The following is a 22,493-nucleotide window of genomic DNA, read 5'->3' as shown; positions in this document are numbered from 1 at the left end:
ATGGATCCTATCGAACATGCCTAGTATAGATAGAAAAGAGCTGTTTATGGACGACGTAACCCACCAACCACTCTAAGGTATCTGCGCCAAATCGCCGTTGAGGAGTGGGACAATCTGGACCAACAGTGTCTTGATAAACTTTTGGATAGTACGCCACGACGATTACAGGCATGCATCAATGCTAGAGGACGTGCTACTGGGTATTAGAGGTACCGGTGTGTACAGAAATCTGGGCCACAGCCTCTGAATGTCTCACTGTAGGGTGGTACAACATGCAATGTGTGGTTTTCATGAGCAAAAAAAAAAGGGCGGAAATGATGTTTATGTTGATCACTATTCCAATTTTATGTACAGGTTCCGGAACTCTCGGAACCGAAGTGATGCAAAACTTTTTTTGATGTGTGTATGTCTAATACTTCCTACGATAGAATCCATATAGGTTGTTAAGAAACGAACTCCTGTAAGAAACCATAATGAGATGATTTCCACTTCCTTCACAGTTCCAACGTATTTCCAATAAAGTATTACCAGGTGAGGAGAGGTATTTCAAGCCCACTTAAAAAATTAAAAAAATGAGATTCGTTAATTATTGTTGATTTATATTAACAACATACTTTTGAAAGAGGTACTGAAGTGAAGTTAGGGTCCAACACGAGAAAATATCTTTTAGCGTACTCTTTTCAGTACCAACACATGTTGTAGTTAAATTAGTGTACCAGATCACACTATATTCTCTTAATGTTTTCTAACAACATTTCACTCAGAGGTACTTACGAACAGAGAGGCATTAGTTGCTCTTAATAAGAAGCAGAGGAGTTTCATGAAGTCCGTTAGATTGGTGACTGGTGAAACCCACATTTTCGTTAGTACTAAAATTCGGAATTAAATAAAAACCAACGATCCATAGCATCAATGTACAAGGTGAAATCTAATTGAAAAAATAACAGATATCTTTTATCTAGCGATCAGGAACCTTTGATTAGTCGTTAAATTTAGTGAAGCGTTTCATCTGTAAAATTTCTCTTTCAGGAGTCATACAATGTGGTATGGTGTTGTGTTACGATGTTGTGGTTTCACGTTTCTTATGTATGACGACTTGCTGAAAAATAATGCCTTCTTGTTTTTTATGCTGTCCTGAATATCAGGTGTGGTATTACATGCCATGCTTATAAGGGTTTCTTGCAATTCACGGCTATTCTTTTGTGTTAATTATTGGAAGTCGTGTTGTCAATGTACAGCAAAAATGATATTGCGTTGGGCTTGTATGTTATGGCTAAAAAATTAATAGGTTAAGTTTAAGTTGTCTTTATCAGGGAAAATTCTGTTGATCAGTGACTAAAAAAATAATTATAAAGTTAGGTTCAACATCTGTCTAAATGGCGAGTTCGTAAAATAATATACTGGTTTCGATTGTGCTATCAGTTGTCATTAGATCATGAAACATCGTTTCAAAATGCAACAAGTTGCATTTTGCACAACCAGGTGTTGAGTTTTAAAGATTTATTACTTGAATGTACAACATGGGAAGTGTTAAACGCTGTAACGATATTTTATGATATGAAGATCATTGCCATCATAATCAGAACCGGTCATATCATTTTCTAAACTCGCGATCTACACAAATAAAAGTTATATTGGAAACTAAGATTGCTATTCAATATTTTTGACCATGTCAAGCCTTACAAGGTTCATGTCTACAGAGAGTTTATACTGCATCTGATCTTGAATAGTAATTGCGTGATTTTTAATACACGTTCCTCCTTCATGGCAATGACAGTTTGGCATCGTTAGTTAACTGGTTATTTACTTGTATGTACCGTGCAACACAATTGCGACCTGTCGCCCTCACGTGGAACTAGTTAGTCTGACAATTATGGTCAATTTTTGCACAAAGTTATCGATTTTTAGATAATGTACATTTAACTACAACTACGCTACGGCTCTCTCTCTCTCTCCTCTCTCTCTCTCTCTTTCTCTCTCTGTTTCTGTCTGTCTCTCTCTGTCACACACACACACACACACACACACACACACACACACACACACACTCACCAGTAGAGCTCTATCCGGCGAGGCGGGGGACACGCCCCAGTAGCAGTTCGAAGGCCTTCTTGAACAAAGTGTTTACTCTGGAGTTCTTTGACGAGCTTCTGTGAAGAACTGAATACTAATTGTGTATTTATGTTTATCGAGTACTATCTATTAATGTTTTCTAAGTATTTGCCTAGTATTACAATATTTTCGTTGCATTGTAACGTAGTTATAGCCAGGAACAGCGCAGGAGCAGCACTTAGATTGCATCCAGTGACTTCTTAGTGTAGTTTTATATACATATAGTTTATAAACATATAGTGTAGTATAACACAGTTGAAAGATGATTAGTAACTGTGCCTGTTGTGTATTGACGAAGGGCGGGCAGCGTAATATCCGGAAAGAGTTGGAATGCTGCATTGGTCACAGTCGACAGCGTTCAGTCTGCTACCCTAGGCTGCTGGTGCAAAATCAGTGGCTCATCCGGTGCCTATAGCGTCGATTTGTCCTGTATACATTCATCAGCGTGAATGGCAATCAGTAGTTGGGTCGCAAATGTGTTGGAAGGAGGCGAAAGTGCTTACTGGCCGCACACCAATCCTCTTTGGGATCTTTTCCGCTGCTGAAACTATATCTCAGCCATCACTGGACACCTCGTGTCTTTCGACTGGGGCTGATTGTCTTTAAAGGGCCAACCAGACGCAGAGTGTCGTTTTGCTGGTCATTAGAAGTACCAACTTGATATGAGTCATGAGCACCTTAGCGAAATAGCAGGCATGTCGGGAAGGACGGCATGTCTCCAGTTTGTGCATTTGCAGAGGGGGCGGTAGGGATCGTCAGATATGTGAAAGAGGTTCTGCCGGCGGGTATTCACCTCATTAGAAGCAGTCGGCTGTTATTCTTGGCTAATCTCGGCACGACCGAAGCACTGCATTTGGGTTCACAGGCCACCACAGGTTCAACCAGGCGCCTGGCTGCTTTGGTGGAGACCTGCTAGCCACGTGCATTCGTGGAGAGTTTTTGGAACATCGATCTCCGAACCGATCACTGACCTCTGGTTTCGAGCTGAGCGAAACGTTAAACCTGACTCACCTGCAGTTCTGTAACAATAATTCTGATGCGGATATTTCAGCCTCTATTTGACTCTTAATGGATCAGGCGTGTTAATGACTCAGTTAAGTCAAGACGTTAAAATGCATTTGTAACTCATACTTTCAAAGCATAAGGGTACAGCATACTTTTCATTTGTTTATTTGTAAATTTCATTAAATAATCAAATTGGAGGTTTTTGAGATGTGTCCCAATGTCCAACAAATGAAGCAACGGAGGCCACGTTAGAAGAGATTTCAGGATTCCAGCCAGTCGTTGTGAACTTCACTACACAATATTTCGACTGCCGGCCATCTTCTGGTGAGCCATCGAAGACTGACAGAGACATTCTCTTCTCCGCCCCACATAGCGCGCTAAGAGTATTGACGCGGGTGCGTCAGATTCACGGTGACAAATGTACCACACTGTCCGGTGGCAGCGCCCTCGCCGGTAGAACTGCGAAGATCAGCTGTCTGCCGCGTTGCCGCTCGCAGCAGCCATTGGAGTGTTCTGGCTTCTTCGTCAGGAGCAAATCTCGGAGATGACAGGATTCCACGTGTAATCCTGCTGGTAGCCGCTGTCACGGTTCATTTCACTTTCCGCGATGCGTACTTCAACGGATCATTTTATAGTGGAGACCCAAAAAGATGTTACTGTGGCCAAAATTAATCTTTTGTCATTCTGCATTGAATGTCAGTTGGAGACACAATGTTTCGCAATTTGCTCGATTGCAAAAGGCGAGTGCAACGTTTAGGTTCTGTGGAGCGTTCTTCCACTGTGCGCGTTGATTGTCCTATAAAGGCCATACCACACTGTCAAGGTATTTTGTTAATTCTCGTCTTCCGCAATAACAAATTATGCTTCACTGGTCCCAGCAGATCCGGAATGTTAGATGGTGGGCGCAAGTCAACATTCACCTGAAAGTCACTAACGATTTTTGCTATTTTGAAGGAAATATTTCCAACTAAGGGATAAAAGCTACGGCCTTTGCTTGCGGGTTGTCCTCTTTATCCACTTATAGGTTCCTAGTTTCAGCTGAGAATGCGCTGTTAATTTTCCGGGCAGCATATCCATTGTCTCTAAATACACTCCTGGAAATTGAAATAAGAACACCGTGAATTCATTGTCCCAGGAAGGGGAAACTTTATTGACACATTCCTGGGGTCAGATACATCACATGATCACACTGACAGAACCACAGGCACATAGACACAGGCAACAGAGCATGCACAATGTCGGCACTAGTACAGTGTATATCCACCTTTCGCAGCAATGCAGGCTGCTATTCTCCCATGGAGACGATCGTAGAGATGCTGGATGTAGTCCTGTGGAACGGCTTGCCATGCCATTTCCACCTGGCGCCTCAGTTGGACCAGCGTTCGTGCTGGACGTGCAGACCGCGTGAGACGACGCTTCATCCAGTCCCAAACATGCTCAATGGGGGACAGATCCGGAGATCTTGCTGGCCAGGGTAGTTGACTTACACCTTCTAGAGCACGTTGGGTGGCACGGGATACATGCGGACGTGCATTGTCCTGTTGGAACAGCAAGTTCCCTTGCCGGTCTAGGAATGGTAGAACGATGGGTTCGATGACGGTTTGGATGTACCGTGCACTATTCAGTGTCCCCTCGACGATCACCAGTGGTGTACGGCCAGTGTAGGAGATCGCTCCCCACACCATGATGCCGGGTGTTGGCCCTGTGTGCCTCGGTCGTATGCAGTCCTGATTGTGGCGCTCACCTGCACGGCGCCAAACACGCATACGACCATCATTGGCACCAAGGCAGAAGCGACTCTCATCGCTGAAGACGACACGTCTCCATTCGTCCCTCCATTCACGCCTGTCGCGACACCACTGGAGGCGGGCTGCACGATGTTGGGGCGTGAGCGGAAGACGGCCTAACGGTGTGCGGGACCGTAGCCCAGCTTCATGGAGACGGTTGCGAATGGTCCTCGCCGATACCGCAGGAGCAACAGTGTCCCTAATTTGCTGGGAAGTGGCGGTGCGGTCCCCTACGGCACTGCGTAGGATCCTACGGTCTTGGCGTGCATCCGTGCGTCGCTGCGGTCCGGTCCCAGGTCGACGGGCACGTGCACCTTCCGCCAACCACTGGCGACAACATCGATGTACTGTGGAGACCTCACGCCCCACGTGTTGAGCAATTCGGCGGTACGTCCACCCGGCCTCCCGCATGCCCACTATACGCCCTCGCTCAAAGTCCGTCAACTGCACATACGGTTCACATCCACGCTGTCGCGGCATGCTACCAGTGTTAAAGACTGCGATGGAGCTCCGTATGCCACGGCAAACTGGCTGACACTGACGGCGGCGGTGCACAAATGCTGCGCAGCTAGCGCCATTCGACGGCCAACACCGCGGTTCCTGGTGTGTCCGCTGTGCCGTGCGTGTGATCATTGCTTGTACAGCCCTCTCGCAGTGTCCGGAGCAAGTATGGTGGGTCTGACACACCGGTGTCAATGTGTTCTTTTTTCCATTTCCAGGAGTGTACTTTCTTTAAATGTGCAAGCGGTTTAAGCAAACTATCTGCATCCGAGACTGTATGGGCTCTGTGTACAGGGGATGAGTGACGGAAACATGTAGAGTGTACGTACAAATTAGTGTGAGTGGGCGTACGATAAACGGAATGTCCCAGAGAGCCGTGACTCTTCTGTCTCACGAAAACATTCAGGAATAGCAGACAACCATGTTTCCCTAATTCCATAGTAAATCGAATGTTCTCATGAATGGAGTGAAGATGACGTAAATATTCCATTAACTTATCCTTCCCGTGGGACCACACTATGAAAGTATCATCCAAGTACCTCCAAATAACAGTTAGTTTAAGAACCGCTGATTCAAGTGCTCTTGCTTCAAAATCCTCCACAAAAAAATTAACCACCACGTGAGACAAGGGGCTGCTGACGACGACCCTGTAAGTCTGTTCAAAATATTCTTCGTTTAACTAAAATAGGTTAAACAAAGAGCTGCCGGAACAAAGCAGTGATTCCCGCATGAAACGGTTTACCAGTTAGCGCCAAGGAGTCAGCAAGCGGTACCTTTGAAAAATGAGATACTTCATCAAATATCACTAAAATATCCGAGCTACTTGGGAGGGCAGCCCCCAGTCTGTTGATAAAATAGGCTAAGTTCCGTATAAGATATGGACATTTCCCAACCAATGGTCTCAGCAATAAAGCAAGATGTTTGGCTAAGTCACATGTGTGGCGTCAATATGACTCACTATAGGCCGTCAAGGAAGACCATCTTTGTGCACCGTAGGAAGACCATACAGTCTCGGTGGTACGCCGCCATGTGGTCGTAACCGCTTGATGGTATATATATATATACTATATATATATATATATATATATATATATATATATATATATATATATATATATATATATAAGATGATGTGACTTACCGAACGAAAGAGCTGGCAGGTCGATAGACACACAAACAAACACAAACACACACACAAAATTCAAGCTTTCGCAACAAACTGTTGCCTCATCAGGAAAGAGGGGAAAGGAAAGGGAAAGACGAAAGGATGTGGGTTTTAAGGGAGAGGGTAAGGAATCATTCCAATCCCGGGAGCGGAAAGACTTACCTTAGGGGGAAAAAAGGACAGGTATACACTCGCACACACACACATATCCATCCACACATATACAGACGCAAGCAGACACTGAAATACACTGCTGGCCACCGTAAATGCAACACCAAGAAAGACAAGAGGTAGCACAACAAAATTTATTTTGTAGATAACATGTTGACCAAGTATCAAATGATTACATTTACAGACGTCTGTGACATGTGGTCCTGCCAGAATCAGTAGCCAGAGTAGCCGCCATTGTCGGAGATCACCGCTGCCACACGTCTCGGCATTGAGTCAAAGAGACGTTGGATGTGTTACTGGGGTACAGCAGCCCAAGCAGCTTCCACACGTTGCCAAAGATCATCTGGTGTGGCAGCTGGGGATGTAATCTGGGTCACTTGTTGAGCAACCATGGACCACATGTTTTCTATCGGCGAAAGATCCGGAGAGCGAGCCGGCCGGGGAAGCAATTCAATCTGGTTATTGACGAAGAACCTTTGGACAATGCGTGCCACGTGTGGTCGCGCATTATCCTGTTGAAATATGGCTGTGGCCGAGCCCTGAAGGTAAGGAAGGACAACTGGCTCCAGCACCTCGGATATGTAGCACCGGCTATTTAAAGTACCGGCAATGCGTACTAGAGGCATGCGAGAGTAATATCCAATACCACCCCATACCATAATACCCGGGGCAAGACCAGTGTGGCGGTGTATAATGCAGCTGTCCAGCATCCTCTCTCCACGGTGTCTCCAAATCCGACCATCGTGGTGCTGCAGACAGAAGCGTCCTCGTCAGTAAAGACAACGTCATTCCATTCTGCCGTCCACATCCGTCTGTCATCACACCATTGGCGACGGAGACGTCTGTGGTTCTGCGTCAATGGTAGACGAAGCAATGGACGTCTTGCGGACAGACCACTCTGCTGTAAACTGCGTCGAATGGTACGCGCAGACACTGGATGATGCATTACAGACGCAATGTGCTGTGCTATGGTTCGGGATGTCACTGAGCGATCCGTCACTGCCATGCGCACAATTTGCCTATCAGCACGTGCAGTGGTGCACCGAGGTGAATGCGATCGACCACGTCGGTCCGTCGTACCCTCCTGCATCCAACGGTCACATATGCGCATTACAGTTGTTTGGTTTCGTCCAACACGACTAGCGATTTCTCTGTATGATAATCCACAATCTCGGTAAGCCACTATCCTTCCTCTGTCGAACTCGGATACTTGATCAAAAGATGTTCGCTGTTGTCTACGAGGCATAACTGATCGTCTTGTGAAACAACCACAAGGTAAACACACGTGCCGAACGTACACTCGTCGAAATCGCCAAGCCTTAAATGGCGCTATGAGGTGGCGCCACAGGCGCGCGTGATGTGCGTCTGCGCTGAAATTCTAATCAGTTGCATATCTCATCGCTGCAAACTCATGGTGTAAATTTCACTCGATTCGGATGCTTCCTTCAGGGTGTTGCATTTACGGTGGCCAGCAGTGTATGTCTGCTTGTGTCTGTATATGTGTGGATGGATATGTGTGTGTGCGAGTGTATACCTGTCCTTTTTTCCCCCTAAGGTAAGTCTTTCCGCTCCTGGGATTGGAATGACTCCTTACCCTCTCCCTTAAAACCCACACCCTTTCGTCTTTCCCTTTCCTTTCCCCTCTTTCCTGATGAGGCAACAGTTTCTTGCGAAAGCTTGAATTTTGTGTGTGTGTTTGTGTTTGTTTGTGTGTCTATCGGACCTGCCAGCGCTTTCGTTCGGTAAGTCACATCATCTTTGTTTTTAGATATATTTTTCCCACGTGGAATGTTTCCCTCTATTATATATATATATATATATATATATATATATATATATATATATATATATATATATATATATATATTCTGGGACATTCTTTTTATCGTCAGTCAACTCACGGTCATTTGTACTTTCACTCTTCAAGTTGCCGTCCCCATCCAAAGCCATGAGTGTGCTTAAAACCCTTGTACACAGAGCCCACACAGTGTCGAACGCAGATAGTTTGCCTAAAGAGCTTGCACATTTAAAGACAGTGTTCAGAGATAATGGATACTCCGCCCGGAAAATTAACGATGCGTTCTCAGCTAGAACCAAGAACCGGGAAGTGGATAAATAGGGGGACGCGCCAGCAACGTCCCTAGTGTTTCTTCCCTTCGTTGGAAATATTCCCTTCAAAATAGCAAGAATCCTTAGTAACTTTCAGGTGAATCATGTTTTTCGCCCGCCATCTAAGATTCCGGATCTGCTGGGATCAATGAGGCATAATTTGTTATTGCAAAAGACGGGAATTTACAAAATACCTTGCCAGTGTGGTGCGGCGTATAAGGACAAAACACCCACAGTGAAAGAACGCTGCCCAGAACATACGCGTTTCACCCGCCTTTTGCAACCCAGCAAGTTAGTAATTGCGGAACATTGTATCGCCAATGGACACTCAATACAGAGTGACAAAAAATTAGTTTTGGCCACAGTAACATCTTTTTGGGACACCATTATAAAAGAATCCGTTGAAATACGCATCGCGGGAAATCAAATGAACCGTAACAGCGGCTACCAGCAGGATTATGCGTGGAATCCCGTCATCTTCGAGATTTGTTCCTGACGAAGAAGCCAGACCACTCCAATGACTGCGGCGAGCGGCAACGCCGACGACAGCTGATTTTCGCAGTTCTACCGGCGAGGGCGCTGCCACCGGGCAGTATGGTACATCTGTCACCGTGAGTCTGACGCACGCGCGGCAATACTCTAAGCGCGCTATGTGGGCCGAGAATATCTTCGTCAGTCTTCGTTGGTTCATCTAAAAATGACTGCCAGTTGACCACTCGAAATATCGTGGAGTGAAGGCTTCAGTCTTGAAACCTCTTCGTACATTTAATTCGCCGGAAAAATTTTAAATTTCACAAGTAAGGCCATTTAGTGGCACATGGAACAATTTGCATAGACGTTTTCATTTTCATTCTGAGCGAAGCTATAATCCCAAACATCATTATTTTTATGGTACGTTCTCTTAAAAGTTGAACAACGCTGAAACTGTATAATTTGTTGACAAAAGAAACAGTTCTATGTAAACATCTATTTATGCCTGTACGGCGAACGCACTGGTCGGGTAGAACTTTATTTATTGTAACAGCATCTCACTTCCGAATCTTTCATTACTGTCGTTGCTTCCTCGATGGATACACTGAACATTAGGGTAAACGACTGAATTCCTGTCCACTACCCTGCTTAATCCGAGATCTTCGTCCTTTGCCTTCCATTCTCGTTGTTTGTTCTTGGTTTTTGTACCTATTGTAAATTACCTGTCTTTTTTTACGTATTAGTCTTATTTTTTTAGAGTTTTGAATATCTTTCACAATGCAAACAATTGTCTGCTTTATCTAGGACGACAAATCCTATGAGCGTGCCATGATTTTTCGTAAGTCTTGCTTCTATTATGAAGCGCAACGCCAGAACTGACAAATCCTCAACTTTTATTTCCAGCCCTCTGTATATTAGTCTTCTTACGAACTTTGATGCATCAGATCTTAAGCTGACTGGGCAATAGTTTTCGCACTTATCTGTCCTTGCAATCTTTGGAATTTTGTTGATGATGTTTTTCCGAAAGCTGATGATTTGTCTCCTGTGTCATTGAATCTACGCACCAACATGAATAATCCTTTGTTTACCACTTCCCCCAGTGGTTTCAGAAAACCCAAAACAACGTTACATTTGTCTTCCACCTTATTCGAACCCTGTTAATACTACACCCTTTTACAAAACACTGTACTGCACCTGAATAATATGCCCTAGAGGCCTTCTCCATGTTATCTACGCAATACGATGTACATAGTGAAACCAAAATTTTTTGTCGTGACAGAAAAATACGATTGGTCCGCAGAACCAATCGTCATGCATGATAAAACGAACTTTCATTTGGCCGGTAATTTCAGTACTTACAGTGTGTGGTAATGCAGAGTGGAATAACCGAGTACTCACTGTGATCGGACGTGACAGTCTAAAAGATATCCTCTCTGTTTTATAAAGTAAATGATGTTCGCGTTTTTATTTTTTAGATGAATATCAGAAGACAGGTCTCTGAACTTCTAAGAAAATTTAGTTAATGCTGTGAATCATTCCACATGGAGGGAATCAGAGTTTATTCCGCAACAAGATCGAACTCCACCACCCTGAAGTAAGGGCATTTGTAAAATATGAAAATACAGCAGCCAATGAGCTGTTGCTCCTTGTATCTTTCTGTGTGATATCTTCCTGTGGAACTTTGTTTAGGACAAAGTTTTCACCCCTTGACTTCCAGCAAAGTTATAAGAAGTTAGAACAGCTACTGCCACAGCACTACATTTTGAAGGGGATTATCGAGAATCTGACAACTGCCCCCACTTCAGTTGGTTTACACATAAAACTAGAAAGGCGTCTGTTTCACCCACCTTTCATGAAATTATTACTAGTAATGATTGTCTTCGCCTCATCTAGTTCAGCAAACGGCTTTTCTGCTACTTGCCTATCATCTTGTAATGACACGGAAAAGTTCTGCGTAGGGGACCAACTTTAGTGATTTTATTTCTTACCGGCTTTCTGTGCCAGCCTTTACCCATAATGTAATCAAGGCTAGCTCTGCGATGTAGAGATGTGTGCTTAGTTGGGAGCGAAGATACGATCATAGGATCAGTATATCTTTCTTGGTGCTCTTTATATAAGCATACTAACGTCTGTTGTGCTTTAACTTTCAAATCTGGCTTGTGGAGTAGCTAGACCGTAGAAAACAGTTTGCCCCACTCTTTTTTAAAAATTCATTTTGCGATAGGTTAGTCAAACTAATGAGCAAAATGTGGAATTTTCCGCCTAACTTTTGTCCGAATTTTGTTTGGTAAACTGGAGGGGAGCTTGAGTAACGGGCTCTGACATCTTTTTTGCATCTACCCAATTGGGCGAAGCGTTTGGCGCTGCGGGGCAGTTTTTCGTGACGATTGACCGCCTGCTACAGCCACTCACGGATGTTGCACGAGACCACAGCGCCTGGGAAGTTTTAGAAAGCGTTGTGGTCAGTCATGGTTTGACGTTGTAGTGAGTAAATGTGCTGCTTTCGAGCGCACTTAGGACAAAAAAATTTTGTTTGGGATCCTGGTTAGACGTTTCTTCTCACAATGTAAGTAATCCATGCAGCAATTAAATTCAGTTACAAGGGAATTACAGTACTAAATTTTGCGTCTGTAAATTTTATCGGTTTTCAACATAGTTTTGGAAAGGCAACTAGTTTTCATTACCTACCCACGTTGTGATTTCTCCATGGTCGTCTACCGATTTTCTTGAACAGAGCGAACGGTCACGTGCCAAGTGTGACGGCAACCGCTCACAATTTGCAGTATTGTCTTTGACTGGTGAATTTACCTCCTGGTAACGTCCTTTCCAAGCTGTAGTGAATTTTTGAATTTTAGTGTGTTCTTAAGAGAAACTGTGTCTAATCCTTCTTATGACAGAATCCATATAGGTTGTTGAGAAATTAACGTCTGTAACGAACCATGCTATTGAGATGATTTCCACTTCCTTAACCATCACAGTACCAACATATTTTCAATAACGTATTACCAAGTGGGAGAGGTATTTTATGCCCACTTAAAAAATTCGTTAATTATTGTTGATTTATATTAACAACATACTTTTCAAAGAGGTGCTGAAGTGAAGTTAGGGTCCAGAACTAGAAAATATCTTAGCATACTCTTAGCAATACCAACACATTTTGTAGTTAAATTAGTGTACCGAATCACACTACATTCTCCTAATGTCTTCAAACGACATTGCACTCTGTGGTTCTTACGAATAGAAAGGCGTTAGTTGCTCGTAATAAGAAGCATAGACGTTTCATAAAGTACATTAGATTGGTGACGAACGGAATTCACATTTTTTGATAGTAATTAAATTCAGAATTAAAAAAAAGCCAACGATAGGTAGCATCTTTGCACAAGGTAAATCTAATTGAAAAAACAACAGGTAACTTTTATCTGGCTACCCGGAACTTAAATTTAGTGAAGCGTCTAATGTCTAAAAATTTCCCTTCCGGGAGTCATACAATTCTGACAGCAATGTGGTATGGCTTTGTGTTACAATGTTGAGGTTTCGTGTTTCCTATAAGTGAGAACTTGCTGAAAAGTAATGCATTCGTATTTTGCTCTGAGTATCAGTTGCTGTATTACATGCCATGCGTATTATTCAGTCGACTTTTCCGCTTCGCTGACGCAAGTTCCAACCCTCTTCCACTAGAGGGTTCTGAACTGTAGCATGCAACTTGGTAGCGTGTAACGTAACATGTCGGTGCATGATAAACCGCGTGCTGTAATCGGGTGTCCAACCGCAGAAAAAGTGCCTTCAATTAAAATTCGTAAATGGATGAAATCTGTGTACGGTGATGAATGTATTGACATAAGTAATGTGGGAAGTTGAGTTGTTCATGTTCGTAATGAAGGAAACTGTGGTGCTAGCCTCACCATATTTAACAGAGCTTGGGGTGGGCGGACGTGTACAGCAACTGACGAGACGCAACGGAATTGGAATAATGAGCTCATCAGGGAAAATTGTAGGATAACGCAGACGCAGCTCTCAGGTACGTGTGGCATTTCAGGAGAGCGTGTACGGGCCATCATTGCAGAACTGCGGTACAGAAAACTGTGTGCACAGTGGGTGCCTCTAACGCTCACTCCTGATGTGAAACGAAGAAGACTGGACTAATGTCAACGATTTCTCTTCCGTTTTGAGCGTGTGAGTGATGGGTTCCTTAGGAAAATCGTGACTGATGATGAAAGCTGCGTTCATCATTTTGACCCCAAAAATATGAGTGCGTCAACTGAATTCCGCCACAAAGGATCACCGATGCCAAAGAAGTTAAAGACCGTACCATCAGCAAGCAAAGTTACTCACAATACTCCGCTGCATGGTACTGCGACATCCTTAGAAAACAAAGCACGACTTCTAAGAGTTGGTCCCCACATGAAGCACCCTCTCCTTCAGCGTGACAATGACAAACCACACACGAGCACCACACGTGCAACAATCCGACGTCTTGGGTTCACTGTCACCGATCATCCCCCATACAGTCCCTACTTGGTCCATACCGATTTTCATCCGTTTCCTAAACTTAAAGAAGACCTTCGAGGACTTCAGTTTGACAGTGATGAAGTGGTGTAAACAGAGGTGTGGTTGTGGGTCCGTCAGCAGACATTCTACAGTGAGGCGTGCTCAAAGTATCTCTCCTTGGGAGAATTGAGTTTGTCTCGAGGATAACCATGCCAAAAAATTAAATATGTAAACATTAGGAATAAAGATCATGATGTACACTACTGGACATTAAAATTGCTACACCAAGAAGAAATGCAGATGATAAACGGATATTCATTGGACAAATATATTACACTAGAACTGACATGTGATTACATCTTCACGCAATTTGGCTGCATAGATCCTGAGAAATCAGTACCCAGAACAACCACCTCTGGCCGTAATAACGGCCTTGATGCGCCTGGGCATTAAGTCAAACAGCGCTTGGATGGCGTGTACAGGTACAGCTGCCCATGCAGCTTCAACACGATACCACAGCTCATCAACAGTAGTCACTGGCGTATTGTGAGGAGCCAGTTGCTCGGCCACCATTCACCAGACGTTTTCAATTGGTGAGAGATCTGGGGAATGTGCTGGCCAGGGGAGCAGTCGAATATTTTCTGTATCCAGAAATGCCCGTACAGGACCTGCAACATGCGGTCGTGCATTATCCTGCTGAAATGTAGGGTTTCGCAGGGATCGAATGAAGGGTAGAGCCACGGGTCGTAGTCATGGACTGTGCGGGTGGTCCCGGCGGTGGTTCGAGTCCTCCCTTGGGCATGGGTGTGTGTGTTTGTCCTTAGGATAATTTAGGTTAAGTAGTGTGTAAGCTTAGGGACTGATGGCCTTAGCAGTTAAGTCCCATAAGATTTCACACTTTTGAACATTTGAACTACGGATCGTAACACATGTGAAATGTAACGTCCTCTGTTCAAAGTGCCGTCAGTGCGAAAGAGAGGTGACAGAGACGTGTAACCAATGGCACCCCATACCATCACCCTGGCTGATACGCCAGTATGGCGATGACGACTACACCCTTTCAATGTGCGTTCACTGCGATGTCGCCAAACACGGATGCGACCATCATGATGCTGTAAACAGAAACTGGATTCATCCGAAAAAATGACGTTTTGCCATTCGTGCGCCCAGGTTCGTCGTTGAGTACACCATCGCAGGCGCTCCTGTCTGTGATGCAGCGTCAAGGGTAACCGCAGCCATGGTCTCCGAGCTGATAGTTCATGCTGCTGCAAACGTCATCGAACTGTTCGTGTAGATGGTTGTTGTCTTGCAAACGTCCCCATCTGTTGTCTCAGGGATCGAGACGTGGCTGCACGATCCGTTACAGCCATGTGGATAAGATGCCTGTCATCTAGACTGCTAGTGGTACGAGGCCGTTGGAATCCAGCACGGCGTTCCGTATTACCCTACTGAACCCACCGATTCCATACTCTGCTAACAGTCATTGGATCGCGACCAACGCGAGCATCAATGTCGCGATAGGCTACAATCCGACCTTTATCAAAGTCGGAAACGTGATGGTACGCATTTCTCCTCCTTACACGAGGCATCACAACAACGTTTCACCAGGCAACGCCGGTCAACTGCTGTCTGTGTATGAGAAATCGGTTGGAAACTTTCCTCATGTCAGCAAGTTGTAGGTGTCGCCAACGGCGCCAACCTTGTGTAAATGCTCTGAAAAGCTAATCATTTACATATCACAGCATCTTCTTCCTGTCGGTTTAATTTCGCGTCTGTAGCACGTCATCTTCGTGGTGCAGCAATTTTAATGGCCAGTACTGTAAATTTTGTACACAGTTTTTGATATTGCTGAGTAACAGTCATACAATAATTTTTAAATGAACACACCGCCATTTGACTGTATTGTTGTATATTTAATTACGACCCAGGTTTCGGCCTTTTATGCTATTTTCAAGTGATTGAGTTTACATCGTTAAAATATATTGCAGAAAATCAAGCTCAAAATTGGCCATGAATTAAGAAAAATACAGTCAAATGGTGGTGTATTCATTAAAAAATTAATTTAGTACGTTTTATTTTAAAAGCTTTAAGACGTTTCAGATAAAAAGTTGGAGGCATTACCTTTCAGCACGATCTCGTGGATTATGGTTTTTGTTTTATATGTGTGTTTATTTTATGTAGCTCTGTTCTCGATAAATGGATGTGACGTAGAGCATTAGATCTAGTTTCCATGCAAGTATCACTGTAGCTAATTAAAGGGAAACACTTTTCTTTAAGAATTCCAACTTTTGGGAAGTACCTTATTTTCTGTTCGGATACTCGTAGATTCACTCGGTCTCGAACTAAAAGCTTTTCCTAGATGAATAATGAGCGAGGAGGAAGCGCTGATAGGAGCGCCATTGAGAGCACTGTCGATCTGTTTTCAGAACCCGATGCAGGACACAATTCAGTTAGATGGAGCTGGAGAGCAATTTTCGAACCCAAGGCTCACAGCTACACAAGAGACGTGGCCCTAGGAAACCCCTACAGAAAGAGACTGGGGTGCTCAACAGTGGCATACCCGCAAGGTTAGGACCAATGTCGGGAGCCGGCATGCCGGTTACACCTGTCTTCGCCGCAGTTCGAGATGCAGAGGGAGAAATTAGGAAAAAAATAACTGAAGCTCACAGCACTGATGTTCAGGAGAAAAAAGAACCTGAATAATATGTAGAGTATGATAGGAGAAAGAATTGAGGTGCATTGTGCCAAATTACAGGTGTGTATTGCTGAAAGCAAAGGCACCGTGGAATAAATTGGGAAGGATAAGTAAAGTTAGGTCAGAGGTGGAGGGGTAGGGTCTTTGACTAATAATTAGAACGTCCTGAGCCCCGATTTAGAATACAACCGTTGCTTTAATTTTGAACATAAATCATCAGGATTGGCGACCGAAGATGTCTGGTATAAGAAGTCATTCTGGTTCTGTCAACGGCCTTGTCAAAGACGACTAAGGAGTGGATAAGGTTCAGGGCACTCTTTAGTCCTCGGACTGGGAAACTGCCTCCATAAACTGGAAGAATCAGCAATGGTCTGCGGCATGAGGATGCCAAAGATAACGGAAAGGCACATAATGTGCATCCACAGGACACGTCGCCTGTAACCGAAAAGTGTCATGATATCCATGGCAATACATTCAGATTAGTGCACACTGGGATCGTCGGGTGGACTGCCAATGCAGGTGACCACGAGACAAAGACTGAAAAACTAACAAAAGTGTAACGCTCTACTAGTCGGAGGCTGGAATGGCAGAAATTGGTGCATCATGGTAAATCTATAAAAATCTAAAAAGGGAAATTCAAAAGCTCAAACTAAATATAGTGGAGGGGGGGGAGGGGGTAATGGAAAGAAGAATTTCTGGCGAGGTAAATAAAGGGTGGTATCAATAACAGCACAAAATTGTGCGACGGGAATAGGATTCGTTATGAGAAGGAAAGTAGAACAGAGAGTGACCTACAGTGTACTCTTCAGTGACAGAGTTGTTCTCATCAGACTCCACAGCAAGCTAATGTCGACAACGATAGTTCACATACACACGTCAGTGTCGCAAACAAAAGATGAAGAGATAGAGAAAGTATATGAGGATACTGAACAGGTAATAAAGAGAGATGGAAATCTAATGATTCTGAGCGATTGAAATGCGGTTGTGGGGAAGGAATAGAAGAAAACGTTACGGCAGAATATGGGCTTGGCATTAGAGATGAGACAGGAGAACGACTCATTGAGTTTGGTAATAAACTTCAGATGGTAATACTGCATACTCTGTTCAAGAATCACAAGAGGAGGAGTTACACTTGAGAAAGACCTAGATACACAATAAGATTTCAGCTGGATTGCATCATGGTCAGATAGATGTTCTATTTTAAAGCGTACCCAAGAGCACACGTGGACTCAGATCAGAATTTAGTAATGCTGAAGAGTAGACTGAAGTTGAAGAGAACCATCCAGGAGAATCTGTGTGGAAGGAAGTGGGATACTGAAGTGCTGACGAATCATGAGACGCTAAGGATGGTGGTGGTGGTGGTTAGTGTTTAACGTCCCGTCGACAACTAGGTCATTAGAGACGGAGCGCAAGCTCGGGTTAGGGAAGGATTGGGAAGGAAATCGGCCGTGCCCTTTCAAAGGAACCATCCCGGCCGCTAAGGATGTCTACACTGCGCTAAGGAATACCACAGTAGGCACTTCAATTGACGAGGAGTGGACGTCTATGAAAAGGGCAATCACACATGTTGGACAGATTACAGGTACACGGAAGCTAATTGCAGAAATCGCGGTTAACATATGAAATAATTGAATTGACCGGCGAAAAATGGAAGTACAAAAATCCTCAGAGAAGGACGGAATATGGCAATATAAATCACATAGGAGTGAATTAAACAGGAATGGCAGGAAAGGCAAAGCTAAATGGCTGCAGGTAAGATATGAAAAAATCGAAAAAGAAATGTTCGTCGGAAGATCTGACTCAGCATATAGAAAGGTCAGAACACTCACCCATAAAATTAAAAGTAGGATTGGTAACATTAAGAATGCAAAGGAATTCCTCAGTTAAATGCAGAGGAGAGAGCGAATAGGCTGAATGACTATGCTGAAGGCCCCTGTGAGGGGAAGAACCTGTGTGGTGACGTGATAGAATAATAAATTGTAATCGATCTGGAAGACATAGGGCATCCAGTATTAGAACCAGAATTTAAAAGCATCTGGAAGAGTTGCAATCAAATAAGGCAGAAGGGATGGATATCATTGTGTTGCACAGTATGTATTAGAGAAAAGAATAAAATTTTGGAGCTGTGCAGAACTACATCCAGCGCGCCTGTCCGTAATGCAGTAATATGAGGAACGTATTGCCACTCCTGGACGAAACAGAGGCTCAGGAACGCCTGATTTAGCATCATGAGAGCACTGCAAAAGATGCGAACGATATTCTGTTAATGGAGAAGTGCAGTGTATCTACTCCTAAAAACCTTAAAACCTGCAAACCTTGCATAAAAAAATGTTCAAATGTATGTGAAATCTTATGGGACTTAACTGCTAAGGTCATCAGTCCCTAAGCTTCCACACTACTTAACCTAAATTATCCTAAGGACAAACACACAGATCCATGCCAGAGGGAGGGCTCGAACCTCCGCCGGGACCAGCCGCACAGTCCCCGACTGCAGCGCCTGAGACCGCTCGGCTAATCCCGCGCGGCCCTTGCATAAAAGAACGCTCTAAACCTCTGAAACTAAACATTATTCCAGCAAAGAGCTGGAACAGGCTCGGAAAATGGGGCACATTCGGTCACCCCTGTGGATGAATCATGTCACCGACAACTATATAACGCTCTTCTTCAATCCACTCAGTGCCCAGTGTCTGGTCATTCCGTCTGCACCACTGATACCGACATAACTCCAGCTCATTTAGTTGCAGGATAACCTACTGACACACGACCGAGTGTTGCCAGCTGTTGCAAGTTTGGAGTCTACTTCTACGAATGTTCAAATGTGTGTGAGTTCTTAAGGGACCAAACTGTAGAAGTCATCGGTCCATAGACTTATGCACTACTTAAACTAACCTGTGCTAAGAACAACACACACACTCTTGCCTTAGGGAGGACTCGAGCCTCCTGCGGGAGGGGCCGAGCAGTCAGTGACATAGCGCCTCTAACCACGCGGCCACTCCGCGCGGCCCTACTTCTACGAGTCCACAACCATCTCCCTGTGCTGGGTGGGGAAGGGAGGCGGAAACTCAACCCTGTGAGCTGCCGTTGCTGCCGGTCACAATGGTGGCTGAAGATAAGGGCCGAGATGATCTTCCGTCGATGAAGAACTAATGTGTCTGACTGCAAGCTGTTCGACTTTGGAGTTTACTGGCTGCTTGGTGGGACCACCCCTTCGGTTTCGTCTGTGTCGCTGTTAGGACTTCCGCCTTCTCGTCATCGCGACAATCGTCATGAGAGGTCTGAAGATGACTGTGGGCAAGTCCAAGCACAACTACACTCAGCGAGAGCGCTAAGGCTTCAGTGAATGTCCACAGCTACGCTAGGTTTTGGGGACACGCAAGCCACGACTCCACCGTACTAGTGCGAGCTGTAGACGGCAACAACTATAGGAGAAGACAAAAATTGGAGTACATCCAGCAGATAATTGAGGGTATAAGGTGCAATTGATACTCTAAGATGAAAAGTTTGGCACAAAAGAGGAATTCACGGCAGGCAGCATCAAACCAGTCCGAAGAGTGATGACACAAAAGAAAAGATAATTTTGGAAGGAAAGATAGCTTTGCGAAATGGTGCTGTGCCAGATATGCTAAATCGTAAGAGAAATCACCTGGGAGTAAACTAAATTGCTACAGAAAGTGTTCAGAAAGTTCTGAGCACAAAAGCAATGATGAGAGGAAGCAATTAAAGTTTCAGATTAGCTGGAGTTACCACTGTTATTAAGTTACTCTCCCTCCATATGGATGAGGCCTCTGATCACTCTTGTCCTGTCGCTATAGACGACAGTGAAAGGTTCAGTCGCTATTTCAATTTAAATAAAATCAGACTGAGACGTGGAGGAGGAGTAGGAGAGCACTGCATGAGTTTCAATAGATTGTGAACACAAAAAAAGGAAGTGACGGTACAATTTCTGTGCCAGATATAGGTATTTTCGATGCGTACTCATATCCTATAATACGACAGATGACTTATAAGACCAGAAATGTCACGAAACAAGGCTAAATTTTTGTAACGTTTGGAACATGCATTTGAGGATGTCTATAAAGTTGTAATCACGATTGTGTGAAATAAATGAACAGTAATTTACAATCAAATAGCGGAAATTTCTTTGTTCATTCACCGCGTGGTCCAGAGGAGCTAGAGAGTATATGCTTGACGAAGCTGCCTCATCGTCTCCAACGTGAAACAGTCATAGCTGGAAGGTTGGGATCCTTGATATCAATCGAATACGTAGGAACAGTAGCAAATGGAACCATGGTTCCAGGAGCTGTCTCAGAGACGACCTTGCTATTATAAGTGTGGCTTTCCGAGGTATGAGAGAGGAGAGATCGTGATGTGCCACCGGACATTTTAGAACTGTGGTCTTCCGATTCGAGAAATAATGGAGTGAGTGCGAATAAAAACGGGATTCCAAGGAAGTGAGTGAAGAAATGAAGACTGGGCGATAATGTAAATTATTAGCAGCTACCGTGCCACTGCATATTAGTTTTGAAGGGTTAAGAAATGTATCATAAACGCGATTTATTCAACTGATATGAATGAAATGTAAAAAGATAAAATAGTGCCTGCAATATTATAAGTCATTCCGTCAAGTCTCATAATATTCTCTGACAAATATTATCAATATTTTTCATTAATCGCAAAGAATACTATATTTCAAGTGTATATATATGCACAAGAGCCATGTTGTTCGCCTCTGTTTGTTCTGTTTTTCTCTTGTTCTCTCTCGACTGTGGATCGATGTATGTGTAACTAGCTATCTGTTACAACACAGGCTGAGTCATAAATGAAGAAAAATATGTCGTGGACCGCATGCTACAATGCGTAACACGTGACGCACCGTTGTTAATTTCGTTCTCCTCGGTGTATTGTGTACGTAAAACAAAAACACCTGTTAACCATTGAACGAGATACCGACGAGCCTCACGATCACGACATGTCGTTCACCCATAGATACAACACATGACACACCAATGAGCTGATGTGTATCTGCCAGCGTTTGAAAGATACGAGAAAGAACAAATCCCATCGTAATGTATGTGGAATTGTATCACAACTTTTGAATCACACGTTGCCGGCGGGAACGGAGTGTACAGTCCGATGTTATGGAATGTGTGTCCTGTAAGCGGGAAGAGTGGTCAACGGCGGAAGTAAAACCGCGGCATGCATGACTTGTTTACAACACCTCTGCGCTGCTCACTCTGCCCGATACTCGCCGTGTCGACAGCTGCTGACGGCCGCGTTGCAGTGCTACTACAGTACCATGGCAAGTTTCACAGACGAGGAATACGCCGACATCCACCTCACCTACGGGCTTGCAGATGGAAGAGCTGACTGTATCACGAGAGGTTTCCTAGCCGGCGCCTTCCATCCGCAAAAAACGTTTTACTCTGTGGACAGGCGCTTGAGGAAGTATGGTGCATGTGTAGCAACTTCAGGATTTAGTGATCGTGGCCGACCATCGACGTACAGTGCGGATGACGAAGAAAAAGTGTTACAAACTGTTGCGGAAGACCGAGCAATAAGCACCAGGTCTCTCGCCACTGCGGTCGGAATGTCACAATCTACTGCTATCCGAGTACTCCGTAGAAACCATTACCACCCCTTTCGCATGCAGAAGGTACAGGCATTATTGTCGGAAGACCACCAGAGGAGGCTGGACTTCTGCAACTTTATCCTACGGTGTCAGATCCACGACCAGCATTTTTCACGAACAAAACTGTTCACCGACGAAGCCTATTTCACGAAGGAGGGTATAGTGAAGTCGCATAATTGACACAAGTGGGCAGAAGAAACCCCCACAGCACAGTGATACGAGGGTACCAACAACGATGCGGTGTCAATATCTGGTGTGGTATTATTGATCACCATCTCATAGGGCCACATGTGCTACCATAAAGGCTTACAGAGGAACGGTATCTGCGTTTCCTGGATGCTACATTACAGAAATTGTTGG

The sequence above is a fragment of the Schistocerca nitens genome, chromosome 8, assembly GCF_023898315.1.
Source record: "Schistocerca nitens isolate TAMUIC-IGC-003100 chromosome 8, iqSchNite1.1, whole genome shotgun sequence".
Classification (NCBI taxonomy): domain Eukaryota; kingdom Metazoa; phylum Arthropoda; class Insecta; order Orthoptera; family Acrididae; genus Schistocerca; species Schistocerca nitens.
This window is presented reverse-complemented; position numbering follows the sequence as displayed.